Here is an 18,305-nt window from a genome sequence, read left to right as displayed (position 1 = left end):
ATTCGTTTACATTTCCTCGATTTTCATGTTTTCACTTGGTCAAAAAGGGCCAGAAATGGCCAAATCTATGGATCCGTTTCCATGGCCGGGTGCACGTGTGGAACTTCCGACACCATATTTGCTAGTTTTGTACCAAGATACACCTGTGATGCAAATTTCATCAAAATTCGAGACATGTCGTTTCCAAGATTCCAAGATTTTTTGGTGCTTACAGAGAATGCGTGTTAAAAATATTCTTCTCAAGAACAATTAGGCAAGAAAAAATGAAACTCATGAGAAAGTTTCATTACATACTTTAAATTCAAGTTTGTTCATATCATAACTCCCTGGGGGTAGAAAGGGGCCAAAACAGTGGGTCAAAGTTTTACATAGGAATATAAAGAGGATATTCAATGTTTTGTAGATGAATATGGAATTTGTTTGAAGTGGGATAGAATTTTTTTTTATATTTTCACGAGTGCGAAGCACTCTTCATGAAGGGAAAGAAAATCGTAAATTTTGTCGCCCTTCTAATATTCTCACACTGTGAAAATACCATTTTCATATCCTTTCTCACTGTGTCAGAATATCACTTTTATTCAGTAAATAAATTACAGTATTTCACTGTGGAAACTGTAATAAAAAGGTGTAATGGCTAAGGGGCATTTGAGTAAATCGCATTGAAAACTTCATATAGTGGAATGACCTGACAACCTTTGGAATGGACTAGCCAAACCAAAGGGTATATAAGGCAAAGCTTTGGGAAAATAAGGCATTCCGAAGTTAGCTGAAGAATGTGGATGGTGAATCAGCAATAAAGAAGTTAAGGTATTCCCTCCCTAATAGCAACAGATTCAATGAAATTGAATACATAACAGATATGTAGGGGTTGAATACTCAGTATATTTAGACATAAGTCCCATTTATCACTATAAGCATGCAATGGTGGGTGTGTCCTAATTCATGACCTTAAATTTTGGTAAGAGTTATATCCTTGTATTTTTAATTATGTAAATCAATTTTAAAAATCTTGTCTAGTAAAAAAATCATTTTCAGTTGTTATTCTATTTTTAATGTTTTAATGCATCTTTTCACCAGAGTATTTATTGATATCCTTTTTATTTGAATTTTTATTTTAAAAAAATCGCTTGTCCCGATAAACTTCAATGCAATCTTTGTTGATTAATTACTGTTTAGTTAATTATATTTTTTAAACATTCTCTTGGTAAATCCTTTTCTACTGTAAAATGTATTGTGTATGTAATGGGCAATTTGGTCCAAGCAAAATAAAAGTATAAAAGTTATAAACACCAGTGGCAAGTTTCCTAAGGAATTGATGCTAAGAGCTGGGTGTAGTAAATCTGAAGAAGATAATTAAGACATCCAGTTCTTATCTATCAATTGGAACCTAGGGGAGAAACATGGTGCAAGTAGTACCTTACCCAGTCCCCATCCCTAGATAATAGAAAATTTAAGTACTGTGTGATATACCCTCAGACAGAGGTGTCTTAATGATCATTCCAATCATTAACTCAGACAGAGTAAAATGAACACATATATATCCCTTGTAAGAACCTGATCATACACGATACGTAGGAAATATCTCTTATTTTTTTTTCCCACAACAACTAAGCTAGTATTAGTCATATTTATAAAGAAGCAACCTTAGGTATTGTAGAATTAAGTTTGTTCAAATTATGACCCCAATAAGAATACATAGGAATCATCTTGAAAAAAAAAAATCTGCTCAATAACAGCAAAGCCATGATAAGTCATATTATTATAGAATCATGCTCAGGTAGTGTAGATTCAAATCTAATCACATTTAGGATGGGTACGGTTGGGTAGGGTTGGGTCACAATGAGAGGTCATAGTTTTTACATAGGAAAGGATTAAAGCCCCCCCTCCCCCCACACTGTTCAATACTGATCTTTCTGCTACTTCCCAGCCAGTGTGCTCAGGTGAGCGATGTGGCCCATGAGCCTCTTGTTTAATTTGATTTAACTAGAATATTTTTGTTGCTTTCCGAAACACCATTGAACGAATAATCTTCACCCTTAACCCTTTAACTACCAGAGATTCTGCATTTTTTCTGTAAAACTGCCTAAAATTTCAAATTGAAATTTCAATATTTTCTAGTCACTTTTACATAAAGCAACCTATACATTTTTTCTGAAAGGTAAAATCTTAAAGTATTTAATTATACAGAGTAAGTTGCCATGGCAACGAATGAGACCCATAATTGCCAAAATATGTGTTTTCCACCTTTTACATCACAAAAATACAAACAAATTTACAAATATTGTTTCCATAACAGAGGATTTAGTGATACTATTAAAATAAAGCATGCAAACAATTAGTTTTTAGTTATATGGGTCAATTTTATTTGATAGAAAGAGTTTATACAGTTACACAACGTCCTTCATCCGTAAGACTTTGGCTTTAGAGCTGTCTGATTGTCGTAATTATAAGCAATTTACAAATTGCTTTCTCTCCTACAGTTTTTACCTGACTTCGATAACATTTGGTACACTTTTAGAGTGTACTAAGATACACAATTCTCTATTTTAGTTTTTTTTATTTCAATGAACAGTGTTGCCATGGTTACAAAATAGCAATTTTGAGAACGGGACTTCCTAACAAAACACGGGTATACTATATTCAGCAATTTCCAAATCGCTTTCCCTCCTACAGTTTTTGCCAGACTTCAATAAAATTTGGTAAAGATGTAAAGAACACACTAAGATACAAAATTCAATATTTTAGCATTTTTATTTCAATGAAGAGTGTTGCCATGGTTACAAAAATAGCAATTCTGAGAACGGAACTTTCTAACAAAACATGGGTATACTATATTCACACATTACACATTAAATTACAAATATCAACGTTACAAAAATTGACATATATTAAACGTTGATCGAAGGGAGAGGAGGAGGGATATTGCTGAACATTGTCTCTAATTCGTTTGTTTAATGTTGACTTGCTGTCAGCGGAATCATGCGAGAAAATATCTCGCCTTAAATACCCGATTTTTTTTTTCTTTTTGGAAAACCCATATGTTCTAGAAGAAACAATATTAATGCCCAGTCGTTTTGACATCAAATGGTCCCCCATTTAATTTAAGTAGAGTTTTATCACTAAATAAAACTACTTGCCCAGTTCCAGAGACCTGCATATGAGAATTCAAAACACCCTGATATGTACTCGAACATACAATATCACTAGTTCATCATTATGTTTTAAAAGAAGGCCATGAGGAGAGTATAAGGAGAGTATATTACACTAACTCTGGATTCCAGCCTATATTTTAAACCCCTTTATTCAATAAAAATGACAATTTTGCCATTAATTTTTTTTTTATATATTGCAAACAAAAGTTCACTAGTGATTGAATTATATTACTGTCATATTGTAATTTTTGAATTTACTGGATGGAAGTAAATACAAAACTACAATAAATCAACTTGTCATATTGTAATTTTAGCTCAGCTGAGCCGAAGGCTCAAGTGAGCTTTTCTGATCAAAGAGTGTCCGACGTCCGTCTGTCGTCTGTAGTCCATAAACTTTTCACATATTCGACTTCTTCTCAAGAACTACTGGGCAAATTTCAACCAAACTTGCCACAAAGCATCCTTAGGTGAATTTAAGTTTGTTCACAGGAAATGCCGCGCCCTCTTTCAAGGGGAGATATTAAGAATTCGGGAAAATTTGGTGGCTTCTTTTAAATATCTTCTTCTCAGGAACAACTGGGCAAGAAAAGATTCATGACGTGCTGTAGATTGAAATTTGTTCATATCATGTCAGACCCCCGGGGTTGGTCAAGGCCGCAAGAGGGGGTCGAAGTTTTACATAGGAATAAATAGGAAATGTCTTTAAAAATCTTCTTTTGTAGAACAGCAAAGCTAGGTAGTGTAGATTCAAGTTCGTTCCAATCATGACCCCTGGGAGTAGGGCAGGGCCCTATATTGGAAATATCTTTAAAAATCTTCTCAAGAAAGCTAAGCCATTATTAGTCATATTAATATAGAAGTATCCTCAAGTAGTGTAGATTCAAGTTTGTTCAAATCAAGACCCCCACGGATAGGGCAGGGCCGCAACATAGGAATATATAGGTGTAATGGTTAAGGGGCATTCGAGTAAAATGCATTGAAGACCTGAAATAATGGAATGACCTGGCAACCCTTGGAATGGATTAGCCAAACCAAAGGGTATATAAGCCAAAGCTTGGGGAAAGTCAGGAATTCAGAAGCTAGCTGAAGAAGATGGATGCTGAATCAGCAATAAAGTAGTTAAGGTATTCCATCGCTAATACATGTAGCAACAGATTCAGTGAAATGGAATACACGACAGATATGTAGGTGTTTAATACTCAGTATATTTAGACAGAATTCCCACTTATAACTATTAGCATGTAAGGGTGGGATGTGTCCTAAAATGTCCTTATGTGACCTTGAATTTTGGTAAGGGTTATCTCCATCTGTTTTTATTTGAAAAACTCAATAATAAAAAACTTACCTGGTAAAAAAAAAAAAAAAATTCAATTGTCATTCTATTTCTAATGTTTTATGCATCTTTCAATCACAGAATTTTTTTAACATTCTTTTTATTTGAATATTTATTTTGAAAAGGAAAATCGCTAGTCCCCTTAGACTTTAATGCAATTATTGTTAAAATTAATTACTGCTTAGTTAATTACATTTTTTGAAACTTTCTCTTGATAAATCCTTTTCTACTATAAAATGCTTTTACATAGGAAATATCTTTAAAATCTTCTTCTCAAGAACCACTAAGCCATTATTAGTCATATTCATATAGAAGCAACTTTAGGAATTGTAGAATCAAGTTTTGTTCAAATCATGGGGGCACAACAGAGGACCAATTAAGTTTTGCATAAGAAAAAATATAGGAATAATCTTGAAAAAATCTGCTCAAGAACAGGAAAGCCATGATTAGTCATATTTTTTATAGAAGCATCCTTTGGTAGTGTAGATTCAAATTTGTTCAAATTTAGGGTAGGTAGTGTGGGGCCACAATGAGAGATCAGTGTTTTACATAAGAAAACATAGGATTGATTGATTGTATGTTGTTTTACGTTCCGTGGGGATCTTTATCGTGCCTACGCCTGCCGTGACATGGGCCCCGGTCATTAAGGTCTCAACTGAAAGACCCGCAACTTTCACTTCAAAGTGCCGAGCGCTTGGCGAAGGAACAGTTGCTACCTATTTTTTATCGAATTAGGTTAGTCGCGGCCGGGGCTTGAACCTCTTACTTTCCGATCACGGAGCGAGAGCTCTACAGAATGAGCTACCATGACGATGGAAAACAAAGGAAAAAAAAATCTTTAAAATTCTTCTGTTTAAGAACAGCAAAGAAATGATTAGTGATATTGATATGGAAACATCCTGAGGTAAATAAAATGTTTGTACCCACTCCCCCTTCAATACTGAACTGATTACTGCTTCTTCCTAGCCAATGAGCTCAGGTGAGCGATGTGGCCCAGCTTCTTGTTGTACTTACTACCATCCGGTAAATTCAAAAATTACAATATGACATTATTAATACCAGTGTCAAATTGTTCATTGCTCTTAATCACAACTCTTTTTATAAGGGGTCTAGAAGATGTATATCCATTTAAACCAGGCTTTAAAACATCAAGAGATTTTAGAATAGTACTCAAATTTTAAATTGCTCATAGACATGGATAAATGATCCTTCATTTTTTCCATATGTTTAACTCATGTTATTTATCTGTAAACATACCTACACCCCCACCCTCGGGAACAAGAGCTTTGGTATGAATTTGGTAAATTATAATTCAAAATTACTTTAAAAAGGAAAGGGGGATGTTTTAAAAATATTTTCCGTTGATTTCTATAGTGAAAAACACAAGTTTTTCCAAAATTATAGAGCTTAGGCATAGTTTCCGAATACTTCTGAATGTACTTTCATTAACATTTCTCCACAGCTTTTAGAAAATAGTAAAATGGAGGTTTTTATATTCCATAGCGCATTTTGTTATTTTCGCGCGATGTTCTGGCAAATGTTTTACATACTTGCTCCGTTTTATTTTGTTTTGTTTTTTTTTTTTTTGTTGTGGCAGTAGATTCAACTTTTCAGTTTCTTCAATACACATATTTGTAATCCCGACTAATCTGTAAAGGATTAGGCAATGATGGAGAATTTGTTAGTTTATCCCAAGTTTTCCATTTTTGTCAAGTTTGATATAGACTTGTTCTTAACTCTGTGAAAACTGAAAAATGAATTTGACACGAACAAAGAAACCTGAGTTTCCTGCGTGTATTCAGAAATTATGTCTATAAATATAGCAATCTGATTAAACCAGTTGTTTGTTTGGCTACGTTTACGACGTAGTACTTATAATTTTTTTCATTGTGATATTTTTTTTTTTCATCTTTTAATCATTAAAAAGGATAACTGCGTTATCTACCCTGTCGCTTTAATAAAAATGCACTTTTCCTTTCAAAGTACACCAAGTACTAAAAAAAGAATTATATTTTTTTTTTCATTTTTCAAAAATAAGTCTGAAGATTAGGAAAATGGTAAGGATAATATTTAATTATTTGATTAATTATTTCTACTACATGTAGGACTTAAACGAAATTCGACAGGGATTTCTGATACAATGGGTGCACGCAATCGGGGCGTTGGGTGAAAGACTATTAATACATGTATATTATATATCTCCCAAAGCTATTGGAAATTCCTTTTATTATATTACATGTTTATGGCTCAAAACGTGTCGTACATTAACTCTTCTTTACAAATAATTCATTAAAAAAAATAATAAATCTGTTCCGTATATCAAAAGAGCCAGTTTGTTTTACACTGAGCTCATGAACGATTTCATTGTGCATGTAAAACGTCAAATGACGTCATAGTGCCTTTTGTGTGTTTTACTCGTATAAGTTCCAATATTCAACAACAAATATCTCTGTAACAGATGCATGTACCTTATAATGTCTGGAATAAAAAATGTAGGGCATATTCCCAGCTTTCAGGTTATGGCATTCATTTTTCATTTTATTGTGTTTGTAATTTAGACAAAGCCAACAGAAGATAGCACAAAATCGGTCATTTATGCGTAGCTTTATCAACTTCCTGCAATGATACGCAATATTCAATTCAAGTTTATGATAATTTCTCAACATCGCACAGAAAAATTTTGAGAAGAAAAAACGTTTAGTTTTTTCTCTAGTTTCAGAAAATATCAATTGTTTTGTTGTAACCCGAATATTTAGAAAACGCCAACAGTTGAATATCTGTGATGCTGAAAATGCGTCCAAATGCGTCTCTGGGGGTTAAAGGGTTAAGGGATGTGTACTTGTGAATGAAATTCTTACGCATGTAAAGATAAATGTAAATTTATTCATCATGCAAACTGAATAAACTTTTGCATCTCAAGGTAAATGCATGAAAATAATGCTCGTAAGCACTTATCATGTAATGAAAGATTTACATGCTGAAGCTTTCAGCGCATAGTTAACAAATTAGTGCAGGGCATTATGTGTGTTCAGTTAAATCTGCTAAATGCCTCATATGGAATCAGCAGTGATCGACTGAAGCCGATCACAATAAATAAGTTATCATTCCAAATAAAGTCCTTTGAGTAAATCTCAATCTGGTCCCATGCCGAAGACATGGAAATTCTTAGCATTGAGATGCTTTACACTTGTCTGATACGCTGTACAGTTGCTAAATCCCGTTACATGTAACTTAAAATGCATCCCCTATGCACTACCGCCAAAATAAAAATCTTGCAAGCATAATGGTGATATATATATATAACGTTATATATATATATATATATATATATATATATATATATATATATATATATATATATATATATATATATATATATATATATATATATATATATATATATATATATATATATATATATAGCGTAATAACGCGAATTCCTCGCGAATAAACGCAAACCTTACGCGCTAAAACGCATAACTTTCGCGAATAAACACGAAAGTTTTGCGTAATAACGCGTAACTTTCGCAAATAAACGCAAAACTTTCGCGAATAAACGCGAAACTTTCGCGAATAAACGCGAAACTTTCGCGTTATAATGCGTAATCTTCGCTTTATAACATTTGATTATTTCATATACATAGGGGATTGTAAAGAGTTATTCAATTACTTGTGGTAGACCAGTCCATTCAGTAATTAACTTCCTTGTTAATCTTTCCATACACAACTCGGAGTTTTTTTATCTGTTGATTTATTTAATTAACAGTCCAACATCTATTTTTCAGTATACACTAAAACACGCTTATAGAGAACCCGCTTATTATGTATTGACACTTACAGCAAAATGATTTCCATTTCCCATGGCATTGAAATATATTACGAATTTAAACTTCGTTATAAATGTCTCTTACTGTATTTAAAAATAGCATTTGATTCCTTGTAAACATCTATTAAAAAATGTGTTTAAAAAAGTGTTATGCAAAAACTCTTTGTATAAAACATTTCATTGTATAATGTATTGATAACACAAAATTATTATGAATTTCAGTTTTATCGGGGGTTGGGGGATGTGTTTCATTCTCAAAATCATTTCGTGTCAAGTAATTTTGCACTTCCAATATTAAAATTACGGTGATTAAATGTTACCAATTAATCGTTTGTCGGTCAAGACAGAATTTTCCAGTATGGACAATAATACTAAGAAACAAAAGCATGACTTGCTCAAAGGTAATGCAAAATAATTCAATGCATATACATAAACATGTATTAATTTTTTTTTCGGAAAAAAAATCATCGAACCTAATTAAAATTGAACTGTACGTTAAACTATCGTCCCTGTATCTCAACAATTAGTCTTCTGTTAAATTATTAAAATACGATTAATAAATCAATTGACAAAAGTAGAGCAATTTGTGTGGTTAATTTTTTAGTGAGTATATGTGATTTTTCTGTTCTTATCCCCATTTGATAAAACACATACGATTTATACACCATTACCCTACGTTATACAACTACTTATTCGTAAATCCCTGACGGCTAAATATTTTTAAGAACCTTTGCTGACGTATTTAAAAAATATTTATGTAAATAAAAGCACATACACAGAAAATGTCCTTTTGCAAAGAATATTCTCGCTCAACGATAACGTAGAACATACCATGAAGTTCTGGTGATTTTATTAAAGTCCTTCATTTGTTATTTACAGGTACATACATGTACGTGTTTCCCATCGCCACTTAACAACAATAAACCATTTCAACTACAATACATGTATATTTGGAATTTATATGGGGCCGGGCTTACAGGCGGCAAAATAAAACGGTGTCCGCTTCACGCTTGAGTGAAAGCGAACGCTGGGTTCGCTCTAGCAAACCCAGAGCTGCATGACCCCGAGCGAACCCAGAGCGCACCTGCTTTTTAACTGTTGACAAATGATTTATTTTTTTTAATAATCGGGAGCAAACCTCTTTAGAAGAAAAAGATCACTTTATGCAATGAAATTCTCTCTCTTGTACCTCTCTATACCTCGAGCTTTCCCTCCTGTTTTTAATTACAGAAAATTATGCATTTTTTTGTCTACTGCTCGTCATTCTTGTGAACCTTTCTAGATTTGTGAAGATTTTTAAAGAATACTTTTCTGTTCTGTTGGAAGTATGTAGAGTTTAAGTCTTTAAACAAATACATATCATGAAACAATGTATACAAAAAAAAAAACAAACAAACAACAAACAAACAAACAAAATTAGTTAACACTTTCAAGGAGAGTATGTGAAAATAATATTTTTTGCTAATATTCAATCATTTAGTTTTATTTCATACCGTGTATTTCCATTTTTGATGGATCTATCCTAAAAACTTAATTTAATCAGGGACGTATATACATGTACTGAAAACATGAAAAATCTTCTGGACAAATTTTCAATTATTAACAGCAGAAGACAAGCACCAAACCTGAGGCGGATATTAACTAAAGCAAAATTTTCCTCTAGCAACCAGAGAGGCGTCAAAAAGTGTGGTGACCCCCCGTGTGGAACGTGTTATTTCATTCATGAGGGAGAACATATTACACTTAAAAACGGGAAAGTTTTAAAACCAAATACTAGTATGAATTGTAAATCTTCAAATTTGATTTACTCTGCACAATATGCCCTACCTGTGGAGAATATTATATAGGGCAGGCAAATCAATTCAACGCACGAGTTAGGGTTCACAAACAACACATACATGTGTAAGGGACGAAACTGTCAGATGCACCCCATGTTCAGAACATTTCGCTGAGTGTGGTAAAGGAAAATTTAAGATTTTTCCGTTCTACGAAATGTGGACATCGGATGAAATCGCTCGTGTTACCAAAGAGGATTATTTTATAAGACTGTTTAATATTATCACGACGTCATTAGCAACGTTATTGACAACGTTTTGAACTTTTCATAACTGTGTGAAGAGCCAACATGGCTGAAAGCGCTAATAGTAAAGATTTATATATATATTTATGTGTGTGTGTGTGTGTGAGGGTGTGTGTGTGTGTGTGTGTGAGGGTGAGTGTGTGTGTGTGTAAAAATGATTTAGTTACGTTTTTAATCACACATATATATTAAAGTTGACGTCCTTACCTATCGGTTTTGGCTACGTTAGATTAGATTTCCTATTGAAAGTATAATTCTGTTTAATTTATTCTGAATATTTGACAACAAATATTGCACCATGACGAAGTGGCACTAGTGGTTCATTGTAAATGCGTGAATATTGTTTATCACTCGAGACTGCGATGTTTTCAGTTTACCGTTTGTTGTTATTCTTTCGTTTTGACAAATGTTCAACTTCACTTGCTTTCAAATTGTCATTCTCGCAGACATGGCACGACAACCGAACGTCTACGTGCTTGAAATTGAAACTCTAATAAAAAAAAAAAAGTAGAAAACAATAGGGACATTTTGATTTTTTTTTCCTCCCAATATCACAAGCAGAGACTGCAGACGTTTTATACTTTTTTGAAGGATGGCAAAGAATTGTGAGCTCAGAAAACATTTTTTCGTATATCTCCAACTTATCAACAACTCTCTCTCTTTCTCTCTCTCGATCGATCGACAGATCGAATGGTAGTTAACCCTTTCTAAATCATTTCTTGCTATACATAGAATTATTTTATTGTATATCAGTCTAAAATCATTTTAACATTTGAATTTTGGTGCCAAATTAACAGAATTCTTTAATAAAAATACTAAAGTGAAATAAGGTTAAGATATAAACCCAGCTAGCACAAAAACATTTTAAAAATGTTTTAAAAACATTTTCAAAATGTTACAAAAACATTTTCAAAAATGTTTTAATCACGTGATTTTGTATGGTTTTTTTAAACGTGTTTAAAACATTTTAGCACAATGTTTCAGCAAATGTTATTAGAACATTTTATTAAAATGTTAAGAAAACATTTTTAAAAAATGTTTTAATCACGTGATTTTGTATGGTTTTTTAAACGTTTTTAAAACATTTTAGCAAAATGTTTCAGCAAATGTTATCAGAACATTTTCCTTAAATGTTACTAAAACATTTTCGAAAATGTTTTATTCACATGATTTTGTATGGTTTTTAAAACGTTTTTAAAACATTTTACCCAAATGTTGCAATGACATTTCTTTCCTGAAATGTCACTTTACGTTTTCATTAAATGATATCAACATCAATTTGTATGACTTTAAAATGGCTTTTCATACATTTCATCTTAATTATAACTCTCAAAGAATTAATCACAACTGAATGAATTCTTTACAAATTTTAATACAAATCCTTATTTATTATGAAAAACATATTATAGTTCCATTTCCGGTACAAGTTCTGAGTTATTCTGTTTTAACCCAACAGGTATTTTTAAAGAATAAAAATCCATTCTCTGAATTTAAAAAACAACAGAATCACATAAATCCTTCACACAAAAAAGAATAAACAGGCTTATCATTTACGATCCCGCAAAAAACATGTATCTACATGTACATGTGTAAGTTCCACAGAGCGGCGGATCTATTATATAAATGGAATCGCACACATTGATCAAGTTCACAAGAAGTCTGTCCTGAATTGAATCAAGAAGCTCTTCTTCTGTAAAGCAGAACCTGTAAACATAGAGACAAAGGTGTTTAAGTCTACCGTCTACATCAGATCTTTAAATGATGAAAATATACAAGAACATTTTATAAATCTTAAAATCACAAGAAATTTTCTCATTTACATTAGTGAAAAGAATTAGAGTTGCTGCATGTTCATAACTAAAACACAATAATATTATTAAAGAGCAATTATATTTACGTACCAAAGAGTTGCTTTTATCAGCTAGTGGCGGTTCTTCCAAATGTGGCAATTTGAATGAAATTCAAGTCTGTTGATGGAACTGTCATCTAACTGCAATAAGATTTCATGTTTCAGTATTAAGATATAAAGAGTTGTGATCAACATAAGACAAGGAGGTATATTTGTTGTTGCCTAAAGTATTCAGTTCAAATGCATAATAGCTTTGTTTTTGCTACACATATGCATACAAAAATACAATGATGTACTGGTAACAGAAAAGTCACTTATAAAAATTATCTTTTGAAATCTCTGATGAAATTATACTCACAAAGCAGGTGTTAATAATCCAGCGCTAATTCCTCTGGCTTATATGATGCAAAAATCTTGTTTGAAAATCAGCAACAAGAAAACGCGCACATCCTGTTTACCAGAATTCAAATTTTGGCCTAGATAAGCTGCAATCCACTGAACACTCTAACGTGCTGCCCTGCAGGAGAATTGCATAACAAGGTTACCATGACACTGAAACTGACCAGTGAGGCCACTCCTAATCTGCTGCCTTGGCGTGTAGGAAATATGATGCAAACAGACGAGATTGTCAAAAATCAGGCCGTGTTAATCATTGTAACAGTTTGCTTATTATTTTGTTTTCTTTTTTAAACTAAAGTATCTTTAGTTTATTCAGTGAACTTTATATTGATTACATGTCTGTTCATCAATAAGAATTTTTGAAAAAAGGAAAGAAAAATACAGGGATAATGTTTTTGGAACATTTTTAAAAACAATTCTTCATTTAATCTCAATCCTCTCTGGATATTCTATATATTTTTTTTTCAGAAACTTTCTCGGGAAAAATTGAATATTTTTAAAACATTTTGAAAATTACATTACAAAATATTGCATCAATGCTAAATAAAATGTTTTAGTCTTTGAAAGGATAAACGTTATAGTCAATGTTCTAAAAACATTTTTACAACATACTTTGAAAATAAACAAATGCATTGATATTAACAATGATATAAATGTTTTAAAAATATTTTGAAAATGTTTCTATAGAATGTTGCATAAATTATAAATAAAATGTTTCAGTTGTAGGAGGAGAAAACTTTTGTTCAATGTTTTAAAAACATTTTCACGACCAACACTGAAACATTTAAATATTAAACTATAAGCAATATTAAGAATGTTTTAAAAACATTTTGACAACGTTCCTTCGAAATGTTTTAGAAACGTAACATTACTATGTTTCATATATATAGAAGAGGAATGTTTTATTTCATGTTTTAAAAACATTTTTATAACGTAATATGAAACTGTTTAATATATGCAAACAAGACATACCCTTGGAATCATTTTTAAAACGTTTCAAAAACATTTTTTAAAATGTTCCTTAAAGATTTTACTTTAACCTTTTTGAAAACATTGTAAAAATGTTTTTAAAATGTTACAATGGGAAAGAAAAATGTTTTTAAAACGTTTTAAAAATGTTTACTCTGAAATGTTTTGAAAAAACTTTTTTATAACTGCAATAAAATGTTTTGGAAATGTTTTGTGCTACCTGGGAAAGCAGCTGAAGCGATGAAAAAAGACCCAAAACCCAGCGTTAAGTACAGTAATCCTTTCATTGGGTTCATGTACAACAAAGTTTTCAGATCAATGTCATTGACACGTGCCACATTTATGTTTGGTTTGATGTAAATTGATAACAGTCGTTTCATACTAGTATATGTATCAAATACAAATAGCTAATACAAACAGGTCAAATTAATCAGCATCAGATTGTAGGTTTCTCTTCTTTACTTTATACAATTTTTTATTAATGAGAAAGAGAGATTACCTTGGTATGTGTCTTCTTCCCATCGAATAACAAAATCATGTGCCTCACATCCATAACTACCACTACAGTAACTATTAATTCGTTTAAAAAATTCCTCGTCATAGTAAAACGTAAAATATTAACGGAGGATCCATTACACATACATTAAAAGTAAAGAAATGATTTTGATACAAACTTAAGCATATGATAAAAACAACGTAAAAAAATCGAAATGGGTCATGGTGTGATTGGAACTGTTGTAGACCTCCACGCCACACATTCTTATTTTTCCAACACGTACTAAATAAGCGTTCATACAGGCATTCTTCTTGTCATGTTGATTTTGTTTTCAATTATCGACATTATTTCTGATCAGTTATTATTTCATAATTAATGTTTTGGACGAAGATATAAGAGGCTTTAATACATGTAGGACATAAGGTGGCGTTTCAACTAATTCCTTATAACATGTATTGAATTCTTTAACCTTATATGAAAAAATTACATAAATCACAGATATTTTGCATATATTATATTTTGTCTTATGTTTGAAAGAATTAAAGCAGCAACATAACGTACATAAATTCAACATACGAAATTATTATGGTCTTGGCGGGACCTTTTGGAATGTTTTAAATCTAGAAATCTGTAGCAAACATTCAACTTATTATAAATCTATTTCCTTCACTTTAATCACTGTGGAATGTCGGAATTTACAGCTTATTTTTAGTCGAATATAATTCAAAGGCAGTTGTCGATTTTTTTCCCTGTTGTTGTTAATACTATAATTAACGTTAGTGCTTATTTTATGACTTTATTATATACTTACCCTTTTTCAATTGGATGAATATGACATTTCCATGATTTAAATCAAGGATTTCATTTATTTCTTTTTGATACTATAATTTTCACTAGAGCTCTCGACCCTAGCAACTACGCTAGTCATTTTTACTGGATACACATTATCGAACTCACGGTAGGGAATATTAGGAAAAGATACCATGTCAGTTTCGTTTTTTCATCTAGAAATAAATATTTACTAAAGTTTCGTTTCTAACGTGCACAAAAATGCAACTTATTTAGGCCTTACTTAGCTAGATATCAGATATTTCAAAAAATGAAAACCCACTTTTTCTTAACTATATTATTCCTTCTTGGGCCTCTCTGCAAAGCTCGGAAAAACAAACTTGAATGTGCTACATGTTCGCAGGTGTCAATGACAACCTCCTTTTTCACTAACTGAAATAAATGTAGGGGGACCTCTTATCTATAGAGTAATAGAGTATAGAGAATAAAGAACCTTTATGGAATATTTTAAACTAGGTTCTAATTGCTTTTACCATATCTAAAAAAAATCCGTGGATTTTCCACCTAAATAATTTACTGAAGCCCATTTAGAACCTGTAAAGTATATATTTTTGAATGTGGACACTAACAGTATAAAGAAGATGATAGATGCTGCCCTTGATATTAATAATTTTAGCAAGTACTGCATTAATACTAAAGGCACGGCTATTATGTCAAAACATGGACGGAACTACGCCTGCGTTTATATAGGAGAATGGGAACGCATTCTTTTACCTGAGGTACATTGATGACATTTTTAGGATCTGGACATGGACGGAAGATAAACTACACAGCTTTCATGCAACTGCATATACGTAATACACACCAACATTCAACTAAAGTTTTTTAAAGATCAAAATAGAGTTTCTTGATGTGTCAATTTTTCCTGAAAAGGATTCTTAACAACAGACCATTAATATTACAGCAAAATTAGCGACGAAAAACACATGCATCTCAAAAAGACCTCCAGCCATCCAGCCATCGGAAATCTACGAAAAGCGCAATTCCGTTCGGCCTTGGCCTAAGAGGCCGCCAAATATGCTCCATAGAGAAACAATATCGTCATCAACGGGAAAAAGAAAAAAAAAAGAACTTACGAAAACGCGGCTACTCAAACAATTAATGGAAAACAACTTTTAAAGTTCGGATCGCCTAAAATATAGTTAAAAAATAAGCAGTGTGATCATGTTCCCTTAGTACTTACCTATTTAAAAGGACTCCAGAATATCCATATTATCTTACAGAAGCGTCTACAAATCCTGGAAAATTCTGATCATCTAAAAATGCGTTCAAACACAAACCCTTCTTTGCCTTTAGAGGACAAAAAAATTAAAAGACATTTTAGTTCATTAAAATACAAAATAATTCATTTCTTTAAGAAAGGACATTTGTGCGAGCCGTGTGGTGCTAGATGTTTTCTTCGCAAAAAATGTTGTTAAAACAAGCCAGTTTGATATTGATTATTTGTAAATGTTACAATGTTCTATATGGAGTTTTTTGAAAAAATGTAACAAGATTGTGTATGTGGGAGAAACTAGTGGGACTTTATATCAAAGACGTGAATCACTCATCAGAAGAGAGAAACTTATGACATTGGTGTTGCTGCCCATTTTTATTCAGAATTATTTCTCACCACAGATGATTATAACATAATAGGTATTGAAAAGCTAAATAAGAATGATATTTACCGGAATTACGTGCAATGTACAGAGAAAATCTATGGAAGAAAAAGCTAAATACAAATGTACCATTTGCTATAAACAGTGTTAATGCACAGTTTTGCGTGTTTGTATGTGTGTACTATCTATTTCAGTTTAAGTATGTATATGTTTATTTATATGCAGAAATTTATTTTACGTCGATTAGCGTCAACTTATATGTAAATGTATGAAAAATCAAGGTATAGAGAACAAGTTTATTAATAATAATAAACTGTTGGCAAATAAGTTTTCTAGTTTTGAGATACAAATTTTAAACCTTCATGCATATAATTTGATGTAGGTATTAAACACTCTGTTTTAGTGCTATGGGGAATCAATCAGAGGTTTATATCTGAAAAATAATAATTTTAAAAAATAGTATTTTTCCTTGTAAGAATTCTTTTATATTTTCTTTTTTGAACAGCGAAAAGGGAATTACAGATGAAAGAATTGAAGTTAAAAGACTCAGCTTTAAATTTGGCTTAAAATTTGAATATTTTTGGCATGATTGCCTAAAGAGCGATTAGAATCAGGAAATGTAAGGTAATGAATATCCAGAAATGTACCTTCAATATTCAACAGATGAAAAGAAAGATTGAAAAAAAATGTCAAATGCATGGATTGAATATTTTAATTGCATATCATTTTTGTATCACCTACGTTTATCGAAAAGAATGTTCTAAACGTATGTTAAAAAATGGTTTGTTGATCCTTACGTCGCGGGTTCGAATCCCACTGTGGGACGTGGAGACCGTTCCTTCGGATGAGACCGTATAAACCGAGGTCCCGTGTCGTAGTAGGTGCTGGCACGAAAAAGATCCCTCACTGCTCATTGGCCCTGAGTTCCGAGTTTAGGTAAAAATTTTGCAGCTCTCCACCGGCAAGTGGTGGCTTCTCCATATGAGGGAAATATTCTCGGGCGGGACGTTAAACAACAAACAAACAAAAGCACATTGCTTGACACATGCATTGTACACATATATTTATCATATGAGCAGTGCATTTAACATGTTTTTGAGAAACATACGTAGCTAATATGTGAATCATATGAATCAGGTACGTGTTTAACAGGTGTGTAACTATCACATTAAAATCTACATCTATGCATTTATGAATGGGTTATATTCAAACTCAAACAAAACTCTATTCACATGTGGTGAATATCCGTTTTTCACTCTGTACATAGTTAACCGTTTTATGCCTCGAATCACTGGCTTTTTGATATCATTGACAGCTGCTTTTTCAATGAAAATGGAACTCGTAAATATACTTACCTTGTCATTGGTCATTTGCAAAATTATTTTGTTAAAAAACATTCTGATTGTACACACAAGTACTCTGAAGTTGACATTAAAAAGATGCTTGAGTTTCTGATTGACAATATCTATGTGGTTTTTGGAGACCAGGTCTTCCAACAATCTATTGGAATTTCTATGGGTACCAATTGCGCCCCGTTATTAGCAGACCTTTTTTTTGTCTTCATATGAAGCAGAATTTGTCCAAAATCTTGTACGTGAAAAGAAGAAAACACTTGCTGCCGTGGAGATATATATTAGATATATCGACGACGTATTGTCGATTAACAATGGCTATTTTCATTCTTATGTCGATACGATATATCCTGGTGAACTTGAGATAAAAGATGCCATAGAGTCTGACACATCTGTTTCATA

The sequence above is a fragment of the Saccostrea echinata genome, unplaced genomic scaffold, assembly GCF_033153115.1.
Source record: "Saccostrea echinata isolate AGI-Se365-2 ecotype Australia unplaced genomic scaffold, CSIRO_AGI_Sech_v1 ptg000038l, whole genome shotgun sequence".
NCBI lineage: Eukaryota > Metazoa > Mollusca > Bivalvia > Ostreida > Ostreidae > Saccostrea > Saccostrea echinata.
This window is presented reverse-complemented; position numbering follows the sequence as displayed.